The sequence below is a fragment of the Diabrotica virgifera genome, chromosome 2, assembly GCF_917563875.1.
Source record: "Diabrotica virgifera virgifera chromosome 2, PGI_DIABVI_V3a".
NCBI classification, from domain to species: Eukaryota; Metazoa; Arthropoda; class Insecta; order Coleoptera; family Chrysomelidae; genus Diabrotica; species Diabrotica virgifera.
This window is the reverse complement of record NC_065444.1, coordinates 30,537,604-30,552,098: the sequence shown is the minus strand read 5'-3', so window position 1 is coordinate 30,552,098 and position 14,495 is coordinate 30,537,604. Positions and strand designations below refer to the sequence as shown.

Genomic DNA, 14,495 nt, shown 5'->3' with positions numbered 1-14,495 from the left:
AGTTTGCATTTGCCTAACCGCATACTCCAGTGCCAGGTTAAACAAAGTTGAGGCCAGCTCATCTCCCTGCTTTAGTCCCTGCGAAATTTTGAAAAAGTCTGTCCGGTGGTTTTGTATTCGTGCAGATGCCTGAGTTTCATCCATTGTAGCTTTAATGAGTCTAATTAGCTTGTGTGGTATTGCCAATTCAGCCAATATATTGTAGAGTTTGTTCCTTTTGACTGAGTTGTATGCCTGTTAAAAGTCTACAAACACGTTGTGGACATCAATGTCGTGTTCCCATGATTTGCTCAAGATCTGTTTGACTGTAAATATTTGATCCAGTGTCGATCTTCCCCGTCGGAAGCCCGTCTGGGGCTTCATCCTATCTTACAAACTTACTATCTAAGAGTCACTCTTTGATGTCTTCTTAGTTATTTTTATTGTCACTGGGGCAGTGCCGGATTAACAATCCTGAGGCCCCTAGGCAACTCAAGCTATGAGACCCCTTAAAAAACCTAGGTTTCTCCGTTTTTAATAATTTTTATTTTTGAAAATGTCCGTTCGCCTGTTCGCAGGAATAAATTGTTTTCCCTGCAAGTTTGAAGCTGGGCTTTAAAATATTTGAACTGTTTTAGTTCATTTTCAAGTTCCGATTCAATATCATCAGGATAGTTTTCATGTAGTTTTGAAGCACATTCCTTTGAGTATCACTCAATTTTGGAAAAACACAAAAGACCAAATACTGAGTTCATTGACCCGTACACTGTCAACCGACGACTCAGCTCAGTATTTAGAGTATAGTAGAGAATATTCAGAGTATTGTAGGTCGCAGGCCCTCTGCTCGTAATAAGCAAAATTATCTTTTTGCAATTTTAAGAACTCCAAAAGTGAATTTAGAAGCTGAACTGCAGTTTGAAGTTCAATCTCTTCTCTTTGCAATGATTTACTGACAGCGTTGACGCGTTCTAAAATTGTTACCCAAAACTCATTCATTATGAATGTTTCTTTTTTTGACATTTCTTTCAACAAATAATTAGCCTCATGAACTGTTTCAGCTTGCTGATTAGTGTCTTTAGCAAGAGTATGAAGAGCAGATTTGAAAGCGTTTTAACCTTTAGGCAAAGGTCTTATGGCGTGTGCTGCTTGTTCTTATAAGGACTAGATCGTGGCGAATGAGATCGCTTAGTGGAGTTTCATTTAAGCATTTGATCATAACTTACCAACGGTGGGTAGAGGATGAAAAAAAGTTGGACACAGACTGAACAAACCCAAAATATGATATTCTATTTGAGGGAAAATACGTCAGCCAATCTATTTTAATTTTTGTTCCACTGATTTGTTTTCGAAAACCATAGATTGTATAAAAAGCTTGTAATGCCTTCAAAATTTCTTTTTGACGCTGAAACACTTCCATCAAGGTTTGTACATTCTGAAGACCTTTTCCAATCCAAAATGTCCTTACTTCTTTAGTTACTGTATTCCGTAATCCTATGCCGTTTTCCGAATTTAGGACCCAATTTATCTTTAACTTCAATTTTTAACTTAGTTTCGGTTTCTGGTTCTTTAACTTGTTGAACTGAAATAGAACTGTCGTTAGATGTTTTTTCATCTTCTTCAGTTAGGGAAGCTATGTTTCCCTCAGTTATTTCTATTCCATCACGTGCATTTTCATTGGTTGCTGCTTCACTAGCTATGGATTTCCGTGTGAAACTGAGTTTAAATAAGTTTTGTTTCTGTTTTGGATTTTGATTAAGGATCTTTACTTTATCCTGATCTTTCTTGTGTTTTTTTGCTCACTTTCGATTCTTGTTTCCATCTGTAGTACTGGTCCTTCTACCAAAGGGCATTCACTAGCGATGTATTCCCACAGTATATACTTTCTATGAGAACAAAAGTATGCATTGTAATGCAGCTTTATACGTCCACCATAATTTTTATGGTTTTGCGCGATATTTGATTCTTTCAACATTTGTTCGTTTTGGTCCCCGCGAGGCCCCCTTTGAGGCCGAGGCCCCTAGGCAACTGCCTACTTTGCCTAATGGTTAATCCGGCACTGCACTGGGGAACTTTTTGCTTGCGAACTATCACACAAAGCGCTGCTTTTCACTTTATCACGCCCTATACCAACACGTTGCTTGCACACTAGTCGCGCAATGCTCCTCTATTAGCTTTGTCGCACAATACACCAACTCTTGAAGTTTGGTCATCTTCAGTCTTCTTTTCTGGTTTGAGTTGTCCAGGAGCTGGATAGCCTCCGGATTTTCGTGGAGGAAAAATCTTTTTTCATGACATTTTGCGTGTTTTCGGATTTCTTTGTCGACGTACTCCATTCGTAGCTCCTTGTGGAGGCAGTCATTACTGATGTACCAGGGTGCGTTAACGATGCCCCTTAATACTTTGTTTTGAAAAGTTTGTAGTATTTTCAAATTTGTCTTTTTTGTACATCCCCATATTTGGATACCATATGTCCACACTGGTTTTATAACTTGTTTGTAAAGTAGCATCTTGTTATAAGTATCTTCCCAGTAGCCAGTATAATTTAATATATTTGATATTTAATTCTTCTTTCTTTTTCTTTACATGTGCTTTCCAGCAAAGCCTCGTGTCTAGCGTTAAGCCCAGTTATTTAGCTGTGTTGGCATAAGGAATGTCTTGTCCACTAATTTTTATTGGTGCGTTGAGAATTTTTTTATTAGTGAAATCAACATGTACTGATTTGCTTTCATTCAATGTAATCTTCTACGTCTTAGTCCAATTTTGGAAGTTGTTCATCGCATTTTCTAGTTTATTGGCTGTTTCTACGTTATCTTTACCCACTGCTAATATGGCGGTGTCGTCGGCAAAGATAGCTAAACAGTACGCACCCCTGCGAGAAAAGTGACACAAACCAAAAATACTGAAGTTGAGATAAATCAACTTAAAGATTGCTGTAAAACTTATCCTCATATTTTAAAAGGTTTTTGCTAAAAACAGTTATATTGGTTGATTATGTTATATTGTATAGCATTATTGTATGCACATGATGCACATGTAGGTCTACTTTTGTGGAATTTGCGTCATTATCAGGTAGATACAGGTAGGGTCTTTGAGTTATGTCACTTTTCTTGCTTTATTTGTTTATTTTTTTGTTATGATCCTGTACTGTTAGTTACTTTATAACACCAAACCATTGTATATTTTAACTGACTGTAACATAATACGACTATCAGACCTTATATACCTGGAAAACCGAAAAACTACAGCTTAAGGAAGATTAAAAAATAAAACACGTCGAAAATTATTGATTTATTAGAAAAATACAAAACGCAAAATTAACACAATTTAATAAAGAATAACTAATAAGATACAACTAAAGTGATCAATACAATTACAACTAAACATAGAACTAAAGTAATTAATGCAATTAAAGTAATTAACGCAACGTCGAAAATTGATTTATTAGAAAAATACAAAACGCAAAAATGAATACAATTTAATAAAGAACAACTAATAAGATACAACAAACTAAAGTAATTAATGCAATTTAAGAAAACATAGATTCATAGATGGGCTTATACAATGTAGGAATGCTTTTCGCTGAGATAAGTGATTTTATGAGCTTTCTTTAGAGCAGAAATTTGCATTTTTTTCTTATACGCTGCAACGCACTCCGGTGTAGAGATCTGCATGCTTCTTCTGTTATGATTGACGTTGATCTGCGCAAATTCTTTTTGCTCGTATGTAGTTTTTACAAAAATAATGCCTGGGTTATTCTTCTGCACTTTAAATATTTTTATGTCACTTGTTCGGATCAGTTCATTGTCCGATAATTTATTATAGTTTGAACCTATTTGCTGAGACAGTGTCTTCAAATCCATAAAGTCCTGGTAACCTAATTCTGTTACTTTATACGGATTTCCCTTTTTTCTTGCAGACTGAATTAATCTGACGTAATCAGTGGGAATATAGATGGGACCTGATTTAAGTGCTCGCTTAATCTGCTTTTCTATGACAGAATGAACATTATCTCCTTCATTTTGCGTGTGACCTGCAATCAGAAATTTATGTGTAATAGATCTAATATTATATTTTTGTACAGCGTATAGGTACATTCCCATTATAAACTTGTTCTTTTGCTGACCACAGCAATTGTCTGAATAAAGTATGATTTCAAGATTATTGTTGTTGGTGGCGTTGGCTTTTTCTTCTAGGTATTTCAGAATGCAAGAACCTATCTCTATTGCTCCTCGAGCACCTTCACCTTCATGCCAAAAAAAAACACTGTACATTATCTGACTGTAGTTCAGTGACAGTTAAATTGTAGCTATTAATTTTGCTTTTATAATAAAATGTTGATGAATTCCCTCTTGGTGCAGGCAAAACTGCTTGAGTTTTTTTGTTCGATGTCTACTTGGTTACATTGTGGTACTATAGTGCTGGATTTTATTTCGTTTGCAACATTTTCATGTTCTTCTGGCACTATGTCTTCCAATTCTACTTCTTTAGTTGAATTTTTTTGTTCGACGTCTGCTTCATAACATTCTAGCACTGTGGTGCTAGATTTTAGATCATTTGAACCAATTTTTTGTTCCATAGCTTGCCCCATTTTAATGGCTCCAGCAGCCAGTGCCAGTAATTTACTACCTCTACTTCCTTGCTGGGAGTACATGATGAATCTGTAAAAAACGAATTTTCTGAAGATATGCTTGTAAAAATATCTACGTAAATATATTATGAAATTAATGTTAGAAACATGAAAACGAATATTATTATTATGAAAACTTACACGAAAGTATTAATAAAGGAAAGTATAAAATAAGCAGTTTTTTTATTAACTTTGTATAACTGTTAAAAGATTTTTATACTAACCCCATATACATTAAAATATAATATGTGCACAAATTTTACCATTAAAAATTGAGATCAATAACGTACGAAATTATTTTTAAAATTATTCAGAAAAACTCACAGTTCGAGAGATAACATAAAATAAAAAATACGTAAGGTCTGGTTTTATGCAGTGGATACGTTTTACAGAAAAGCGCATATAAAAAAATCGCATTACAAATGACTTTACTTGCCTTGAAAAACTAGGTAACCATTCCGTAGTTTTCTAAAATCACATAAAACCAAAACGTTTGTCCTCCAAAATTAATTGTCTTTGATGTTTTTTTTTTATCATTATGGGCCAAATAAAATCTTGAAAGAAATTACAAAATGGCAAATACGGTACTGATATGGAAATAACCTCTTCTAATGAAAAATGAAACTTTATGACACTCACGTTAAATGTTTCAATCAATAAATCAAAATGTGCTGCTCATTAAACTGCAACTTGAATCAGCAAAATTTAAATTCTCCACTTATTATAAAATAGCACCGCTAAGAGAAAATTTAATTTCAAAACAATTACAGATTGTACATAATGATGTAATAGCAACATCATGTAACCAGGGGCTCCCCGAATTGCAAACACTGACTATACTTTGCTTATATCTGGATGTGAAGAGTTAATATTAATAAAATTATTATAGTAGCTGTTAATAATAGAAAATTTGGATGAAATATAAACCGCACAACTTCAAAATCGCATTAAAATAATCTGCATAAAAAAAGACCTTACTGTATGTAATAATAATATAAAAAAGTTATTTAACACCTAATTAGTTTAATATTACTAAGATAATATTACTAATTATGACCGTATAAAAAATTACATTAAACTTATCTTATTCACGAAAAGTGACACAACTCAAAAGTGACGATTTTCTTGATTGGTTTCTTGACGAACTAGCCTTCGATAAAGTGACACAACTGCCCTCACGTGGACAAATTTATAGTTAGAGATGTGGCGGTTTTCGTGAACGTTGGGACACTTCATTGATACGTTTCCATGGCATAACCCCAAAATTCCCAATTTTTGACTTGTGTCATTTTTCTTGCCGGCGTGCGAGTAGTTATCGAATTCTGGTACATCACATGTATAAAAGAGATAAAGGATCGGGCCCAAGACGCTACCCTGTGGGACTCTGGCTTCCCTTCAGAAGTCCCCGAAGTTCAGAATAAACATAATCTTGCTTGGTTCTAAAATATCTATCAGTTAAGTACGATTTAATTATGTCTGTGCATGATTTTGGAAGAATAGTCTCTAATTTATGAAATAGTCCTTCATGTAAACCCTGTCAAATGCTTGGGCAACATCTAAGAATAAAGTTGAATAAACTTTTATTTCATCTAGTGCATTTTCTATATCTAATATCGGTGGCTCTGTGGAGTTGGTCTATAGTGGAGTGTTTCTGTCTAAAGCCAAAATGGTGATTTGGAATTAATTTTTTTGCTATAATTGGTTGCAATCTTCTGAGAAGTTTGTTTTTAATACCTAACATAAAATTTTGGACAAATTGTGATACATATCATGCTGCACATATACAGCATTAGGTACATCTACGTCAGTCTCGCACATTGTGTCCGCTGGTACGCCATCTATCCCTGTGTTTTTTTGTTTCTTAATTTGTTGGGAGCGTTGCGTTGGGAGCCTTCTATACTACTTGAAAGTAGTGAATATTAGATACAATTAGTTTTGTCAAAATCAAATTGACTAAAAGCATTTTTTATATTGAACTATTAGTCCATTCTTTCACGGTTTTTGCTCTAAATTTTAAAGAACCATTTGGATTGACATGAAATTTGGCATACGTATAGCTTACATGTCAAAGAAAAAAAGTGATATTGTGCCGATGTGTGCTTTTGCCCTGACTAATTTTAAGTAACTTTTGTTCTATAGAGCTTTTTCGCCAAGTCAACACTTTTCGAGTTATTTGCGAGTGAATATGTTCATTTTTCAACAAAATAACCACATTTTTAGACGCTTTTTCAGAAATAACTCAAAAAGTAAGTATTTTGTCGAAAAAAACGTTCTTAGCAAAAATATAGCTTATAAAAAGTAAAAAAAAAATGGTGTACGCGTTAGGTCTCTGGATCTCGTAGAACCGAAGTTATAGCTAATGAAAAATAGATTCATATTCACCAAGTTTCAAATAGAATATTTCGACGTGAAATACCCAAAAAATTAAGCACTTTTTGGGAAAAACCCATTATAACTTTTTTATAGTGTTTAAAAAAAGCTTTATTTTTGTTTTTACAAAAAGTTTCTAGCATTAAAGTTAAGCAAGTTACGCTCAAAATAAAGTTGGTCCCTTTTGTTATTTCAAAAAAAAAAAAAAAAATCGGGAAGACCACCCTCTAATTAGCAACTTAAATGAAATTAATCGATACCGCTCCACAAATTATTTTACTTATGTTGTGTTTATATGATCTGTAAGTTTCATCGATTCAAAATGCTTATTTTTGAAAAAATTTGGTTTCAAAGTAAAATTTTTAAAAATTAAAATTTTGAAAAATATGCTTTTTTTCAAAATAACTTAAAAATTGTTAGAGATACCAAAAATCTCGAAAAACAAAAAAAGTCAGATTTGCTTTTCTGAATATCATGTATTTTTTTGATTTTTTTGTTAGACAAAAATTGATTAAGATTTGGTGTTTCTAAATTTGCATACATTCGTGATCAGTGACTCGTTTAACCCCTTTTAACTACAGCCCTTTCAATAATAAGGACTTTGAACCGATGAAACTTACAGATCATATAATATAAACAATATATACATGAGTCAAGAAACTTGTGAAGTCGTAACGATTAAGTTCATTTAAGATACTAATTAGGGGGTGATTTTCTCGATTTTTTTACCAAAACCAAAAGGGACTAAATTTATTTTGAGCGTAACTTGTTTAATTTTGATGCTAGAAATTTTTTTTATAAAACAAAAATAAAGCTTTTTTTAAACACTTTAAATAAGTTTTAATGAGTTTTCCCCGAAATGTGCTTCATTTTTGGTTATTTCACGTTAAAGTATTCCATTTGGAATTTGACGAGTATGAACCTATTTTTTATTAGCTATAACTCTGCTTCTACTAGGTGTAGAGACGTGATATATACACCATTTTTTTTTTAATTTTACAGGCTATATTTTTGCTAAGAATGTTTTTTCGACAAAATACTTACTATTTGAGTTATTTGCGAAAAACCGTCTAAAAGCGTGGTTATTTTGTTGAAAAAATGAACATATTCACTTCCAAATAACTCGAAAAGTATTGACTTAGTGAAAAAACTCTATAGAACAAGAGTTACTTAAAATTAGCCAGTTTATCCATTTCCTGAATTTCGTTGGACGAATATTTTTTCACCCCCAAGAGGGGGTGAAAACCACCCCCAGGGCAAAAGCACATATCGGCACAATATCACTTTTTTTCTTTGACTTGTTAGCTATGTGTATGCCAAATTTCATGTCAATCCAACCGGTTCTTTAAAATTTAGAGATTTGCAATATTTTACCGTTAGAGAACGGACTATATATTTAATATAAAATTGAACTATAATACATACTTTCCCAATATTTCAGGTTTATTTCATGTTATGAAAATTAAAATATTTTGCAATATTTTCAATGATCTTGGTCTCCCAAATTAATAAATTAATCATGATGTTATGCAAGAATTCTAATAACCTTATACGATATTATTTTCTTCATTTGTGTAAAAGCCTGCTGATATTGCGTAAATGCTAAAAGGGAGTGCGAGCGAAGAAAAAATGTTTATCTTCGTATATATTATACCATATTTCCCCAGACCAAAAAACATGGTCACAAATAGACCATATTCTGATTACAAGAAGGAAGCAAACATCGGTAACAGACGTGAGGTCCTACAGAGGTGCACATGCAGACACAGACCATTTTATGGTGACTGCAAAAGTAAGACAAAAAGTCAAAAGAACACTAAAAAACACGACAACAAAAAATAAATGGCACGTAGAAAAACTGAATACTCCAGACATAAGGATTAAATATGCTGATGACATGAACAAAAAACTGAAGGAACAATCTAAACCTACAAAGGATATAGAAACAGAATGGAGAAATATAAAAAAATGTATAAATGAAACAGCGGAAGTACACGTAGGGATAAAAAGAAACAAAAAAAGACAAGAATGGTATAATGAAGAATGCCATAAAATGTTAAAAAAGAAGGTAGAAATGAGACAAATGTGGATAAGAACAAATAGACAGGATTATAGGGAAGAATACAATATAATAAGGCATGCATGTAAGAAAAAAATAAGGAAAATTAGACGTGAGTGGTTGGATTATAAGATAAAAGAAATAGAAAAAGAGAGTAAGAACAGAAACACAAAAGAATTCTATAAGAAAATTAGTGAGCAGAACAAAACGTTTAAAGGAAAGATAAAAAGCATAAAAGATAAAAATGGAAAAGTATCAGAAAACGATGAAGAGTATAAAGAAATTTGGACTAACTATTTTAAAGAATTATTAACAGAACAACAAGATCAAGACCTAAATGAAAACAGAGGAGAAGAGACAATGATGTTAGGAAACCAGCTACAAATACCAACAAAAGAGGAAGTTGAGGAAATTATTAATAGCAGCCGTAATGGTAAAGCCTCAGGATCGGACTGTATCAATATGGAGCTTATAAAATATGGTGGTGAAGAATTAAAAGATAGATTATACAATTTAATAAAAGACATATGGGACGAAGAAAAAATGCCGGAAGAATGGTACAAAGGACAAATTATCACGATTCATAAAAAAGGAGATCAACAGATGTGTAAAAACTACAGAGGACTGACGCTATTAAACACAGCATATAAAATCATGTCCGCCTTAATACAACGAAGACTGACCGAAGCTACCACGAATATCATAGGACACTATCAATGCGGATTTGTTAAGGGAAAGTCTACAACAGATGCCATACATACAGTTAAACAAATTATGGAAAAAGCTCATGGATATAAAATAGAAATTGAACTGCTTTTTATAGATTTTCGACAAGCATTTGATACAATAAATAGATCAAAACTAATGGTAGCTCTGAAAGAAATGGGAATACAACATAAATTAAGAAGATTAATACAAATGACAATGAGTAGAACTGTAGTTAGTATAAAAACTCAAGTAGGCGACACAGAAGAATTTGTCATCAATAAAGGGGTGAGACAAGGAGATTCATTATCAGCAACTCTGTTTAATCTTGCCCTAGAATACGTCGTCAGGAAGATCAACAAAGGCACCCTCCGAACGAGAGAAGGACAAATAATAGCATACGCTGATGATATTGTGCTAATAACAAAAAATAGAAAAACAATGGAACGAATGTTAAACGAAATGGTAACAGAAGGAAAAGTAATGGGATTAAAAATAAACCAAGAGAAAACCAAAATAATGAGATTTGACAAAAACTTTGAAAACAGAAAGGTTAGAGTAGGAGAATACACTTTTGAAGAAGTCGAAAAATTTAAATATTTAGGAATATTAATAACAAACAATGGAGAAAGAGAAACCGAAATCAAAGAAAGGATTATTACAGCAAATAAGAGCTTCCATGCAAATAAAAAATTACTTAAAAATAAGTTATTGAGTAAGAAATCAAAAATGAAAGTATACAAAACAATAATTCGACCGACGATGATGTATGCAGCCGAAACTCTTAGCATGACAAAAAAACAAGAGGAAAACCTTAGAATACAAGAAAGAAAAATATTAAGAGCAATATTAGGACCAATAAAAATAAATGACAATGAATTTAGACAAAGAACGAACCTTGAGTTACTGGAAGAAATTGAGGAGGATATAGTATGTAAAATAAAACAGCAAAGAGCAAAATGGCTAGGACACATATGGAGATCCGGATCAACTACGACGATATACTCAATATTGGAATGGACACCAGCTGGCAAAAGAAGACGTGGAAGACCAAGATCTACATGGTTACAAGAAGTAGTAAGTGATCTCAACAATGCGGGCATACGACATTGGAAAGGGAAAACCAGAGACAGGAAAGAGTGGAGAAAAATAACAGAGAAAATTAAATAACGAACATGAGGACTGATCTACCTCAAAACATAGATCTAGAGAGCGTAAGCGGCGTAACCCCTAAAGGGGTGTTTAGCCACTATATATATATATATATATATATATATATATATATATATATATATATATATATATATATATATATATATATATATATTATAACATATTAATCTATAAATCATTTTCGTTGCCCCCCTTCCAGTTCTAATTGGTACACATGCAGCTTATAGTACCCAAGTTATTGTTGGAAAATGATACCATTATTGTGCATTCAGTGATTGTAAAGTGGTGGTATATCGTGTTCAGGATTTAAAGAACGCTCAGCTTTGATTTTGAGTCTGGATTAACCACATATTTGAATACGAGTATTTTGGCGTAAGTATTTTTTTTTAAATAATATTGCTTCCTAATAAAAAAATAATACTTATAAAATATTTTGAATTCATATGTTTTTAAATTATTAGGTACAAAATTTTTGATAACAGAAGTAAAATTTAAGAAATCTTGAAGTACTTAAAAGTGCAATTAAAAATAATAAATGACGTTTTTAATTAACGGGGTGGGCGCAAAATTTCGGCTCCAATGCTTTTTAAAAACATTCATTTTTTTCTAATCCTGAGAAAACTAATAATAGGCCTGGATACCGCGTACCAAAAATATTAATAGCAAGCTGAAAATTTGTTAATATCTTAAGGGTGTCTAGTCGGACAAACTTTGATGTACAGGAACACTGGAACAGTGGAAGTTTTAATTTTGGAACGTGATTTTAATTGTGGAACGTGTCACTCTGACAAGTTTAAGATTGTGAAAACTAGCTGGTTGTTTTTAAGCTCATTCAATAGTAAACTTTATATAATATATGAAAAATGTTTGTCCGACAAATATGTTGGGCATTTTAATATGTCCGACACGTAGAATATGTCCGACAGGAATTATGTTGGTGGTATAAAATACGTGGGACGTTTTCGTACTGTGACGTTCGAAACCTGTAACCTGCTCCACAATTAAAACTTTCCCTGTTTCAGTGTTCCCGTACATCAAAGTTTGTTCGACTAGACACCGTTAAGCTGTTAACAAATTTTCAGCTTGCTATTAATAAACTTTTTTTGGTACGCGGGATATAGGCCTATAAATATTTTTGGAAAATTTAAACGCAGAATGAAAGATTACGTTATAACCTAGGGTCGAAAGCCACTGAAAAATTCTATAATGTTTATTTTAACAAGTTACAGGGGTGAAAAAAAAAAAGAGAAAATTTAGTGTGATTTTTTATTGCAAATATCTCATTTAAAATAAACTTTTTGTTTATTCTAAGGAGTTGCGGCCCTCGGCAATAATGTAATCTTTCATTCTGCGTTTAAATTTTTCAAAAATATTTATTAGTTTTTTCAGGATTCGAAAAACATAAATGCATTTAAAAAGTACTGGAGCCCAAATTTTGCAACTACGCCCTTAATGACTAAAATATTTGATACATACTTAAAAACCATGTTAAAACCATGTTAATAAAAAATGCAGACGATAGAGATAGTTAATCTGTTTTTATTTTTTATTTATACTTATCTAATAATTTTTGTCACACACTTCATTGGAATTTTTCTGTCATCCAACACACCACTCGCTTCTTTCCACTTCGTCCATCCAGCCCTAATTCTACTGCACCATCCAAAGATACCATTTTATTTGTAGTAACTCAATCTTTAAATGAATATTCCAAATACTCTGTTTTTGTCCTACTAAGTTTTAAACCTTTTCCCTCCAGAGTTTGTCTCCACTGTTCTAGTTTTTGTTTTAAGTCTCTTTCACTATTTCTTATTAACACTACATCGTCAGCGTACATTAGGCACCATGGAATGCTACCCTGTAGTTTTGATGTTATCTGGTCCAACACTAATGAGAATTAATAAGGACTAAGCACCGAGCCTTGGTGCAATCTTTCACCTATAATACCATATTCATTGATCTTGAGAAAGCATATGATAGAGTTCCTCGAGAGATTCTGTGGTGGGCACTCAATAAGAAACGAGTCCCTGGCGAATATGTAAAGATTGTGAGAGATATGTACGAGGGAGTAACGACTAGTGTTAGGACAGGTGTGGGAGAGACTGATAAATTTCAGGTGAAAGTAGGATTGCACCAAGGCTCGGTGCTTAGTCCTTATTTATTCTCATTAATTTTGGACCAAATAACAGCAAAATTCAGGGTAGCATTCCATGGTGCCTAATGTATGCTGATGATGTAGTGTTAATAGGAAATAGTGAAAGAGACTTGGAACAAAAACTGGAACAGTGGAGACAAGCTCTGGAGGAAAAAGGTTTAAAACTTAGTTGGACAAAAACAGAGTATTTGGAATGTTTATTTAAAGATGGAGTTACTACAAATAAAATGGTATCTTTGGATGGTGAAATGATTGTGAAAAGCAATAGTTTTAAGTACCTAGGATCGGTATTACAAAGTAATGGAGAAATAGATGGAGATGCATGCAGTAGAATTAGGGCAGGACGAACGAAGTGGAAAGAAGCGAGTGGTGTGTTGTGTGACAGAAAAATTCCAATGAAGCTGAAGGGAAAATTCTATAAAACAGCCATAAGACCGGCTATGGTGTACGGAACTGAATGTTGGGCAGTGAAAAAGAAAGAGGAACAACGAATGCATGTGGCGGAAATAAGAATGCTTAGATAAATGAGTGGAGTGACAAAGAAGGATAAAATTAGAAATTAGTATATTAGGGGAAGTCTAGGTGTGGCACCAATTGATGCCAAAATGAGAGAGCATAGGTTAAGATGGTTTGGTCATGTTCAATGTCGAGACGTTAATCACCCAATAGGAAGTATAGCTGAAGTGCAGATTTCTGGAAGGAGTAGGAGAGGAAGACCAAAGAAGACCTGGGGGGAGACGATAAGGCAGGACATGTTGGTAAAGGAGATTAACATTGATATGACCCAATATAGAATTGTGTGGAGAATTGCAATTAGGGAAGCCGACCCCGCATAGGGATAAGGCAAAGAGAATGATGATGACCTATCTAGTAATATCTGATACTTTTTCTTAAGATTTCATCTTCTATCGAAGGTTGGATATCAACATAGCAATTCTTATTTTACTTATTTCAGCTCTAAATAGTTGGTTAGAGCCCAAACTAAACCATTCCCTTATATTTAGTAACCAGCAAGTTCGCCTTCTTACTACATCTCATGTACCTTTTATTTTGCCCTCAATGACCGAAATATTCAAGCTTCCGCCTCATAATTGTGTCTATAATTTTTCCCTTTTATTAACCCTATCCGCGACCTAGTCTAGTTATGTCTAAACGAAATGTCTTGAAGGGTCCCTAGACAAGAAGAAGCAAGTGACCCTGTCTTATTCCTACCTTAACTCCTGAATACAATAATTTGCAATATTGCACCTTAACTCTTGAATACAATAATTTGCAACCACCTTTACGGTAACGTTTCCTTATCTTTCTTATTTTTGTTTTGTTTTATATTTTTGACATGTATTTAGATTTTAAAATACACTTATTGTGACTGGCTGAGTGGCGACAGCCCATGCCAAAAAACAAAAAAAAAACCTATCAAGTTCTTC

General features: G+C 33.1%; 1 protein-coding gene across 1 annotated transcript in view; it reads left to right on the top strand.

Annotated features, from left to right (window-relative positions):
* The first annotated feature begins 11,150 nt into the window (after positions 1–11,150).
* The window catches only part of LOC126879480 (putative fatty acyl-CoA reductase CG5065), a 154,805-nt gene continuing 151,460 nt past the window's right edge, over positions 11,151–14,495 (top strand). The window contains exon 1 of the mRNA XM_050642514.1: positions 11,151–11,285. The gene's annotated coding sequence lies outside the window, so the exon portion shown is untranslated. The remainder of the gene's footprint in view (positions 11,286–14,495) is intronic.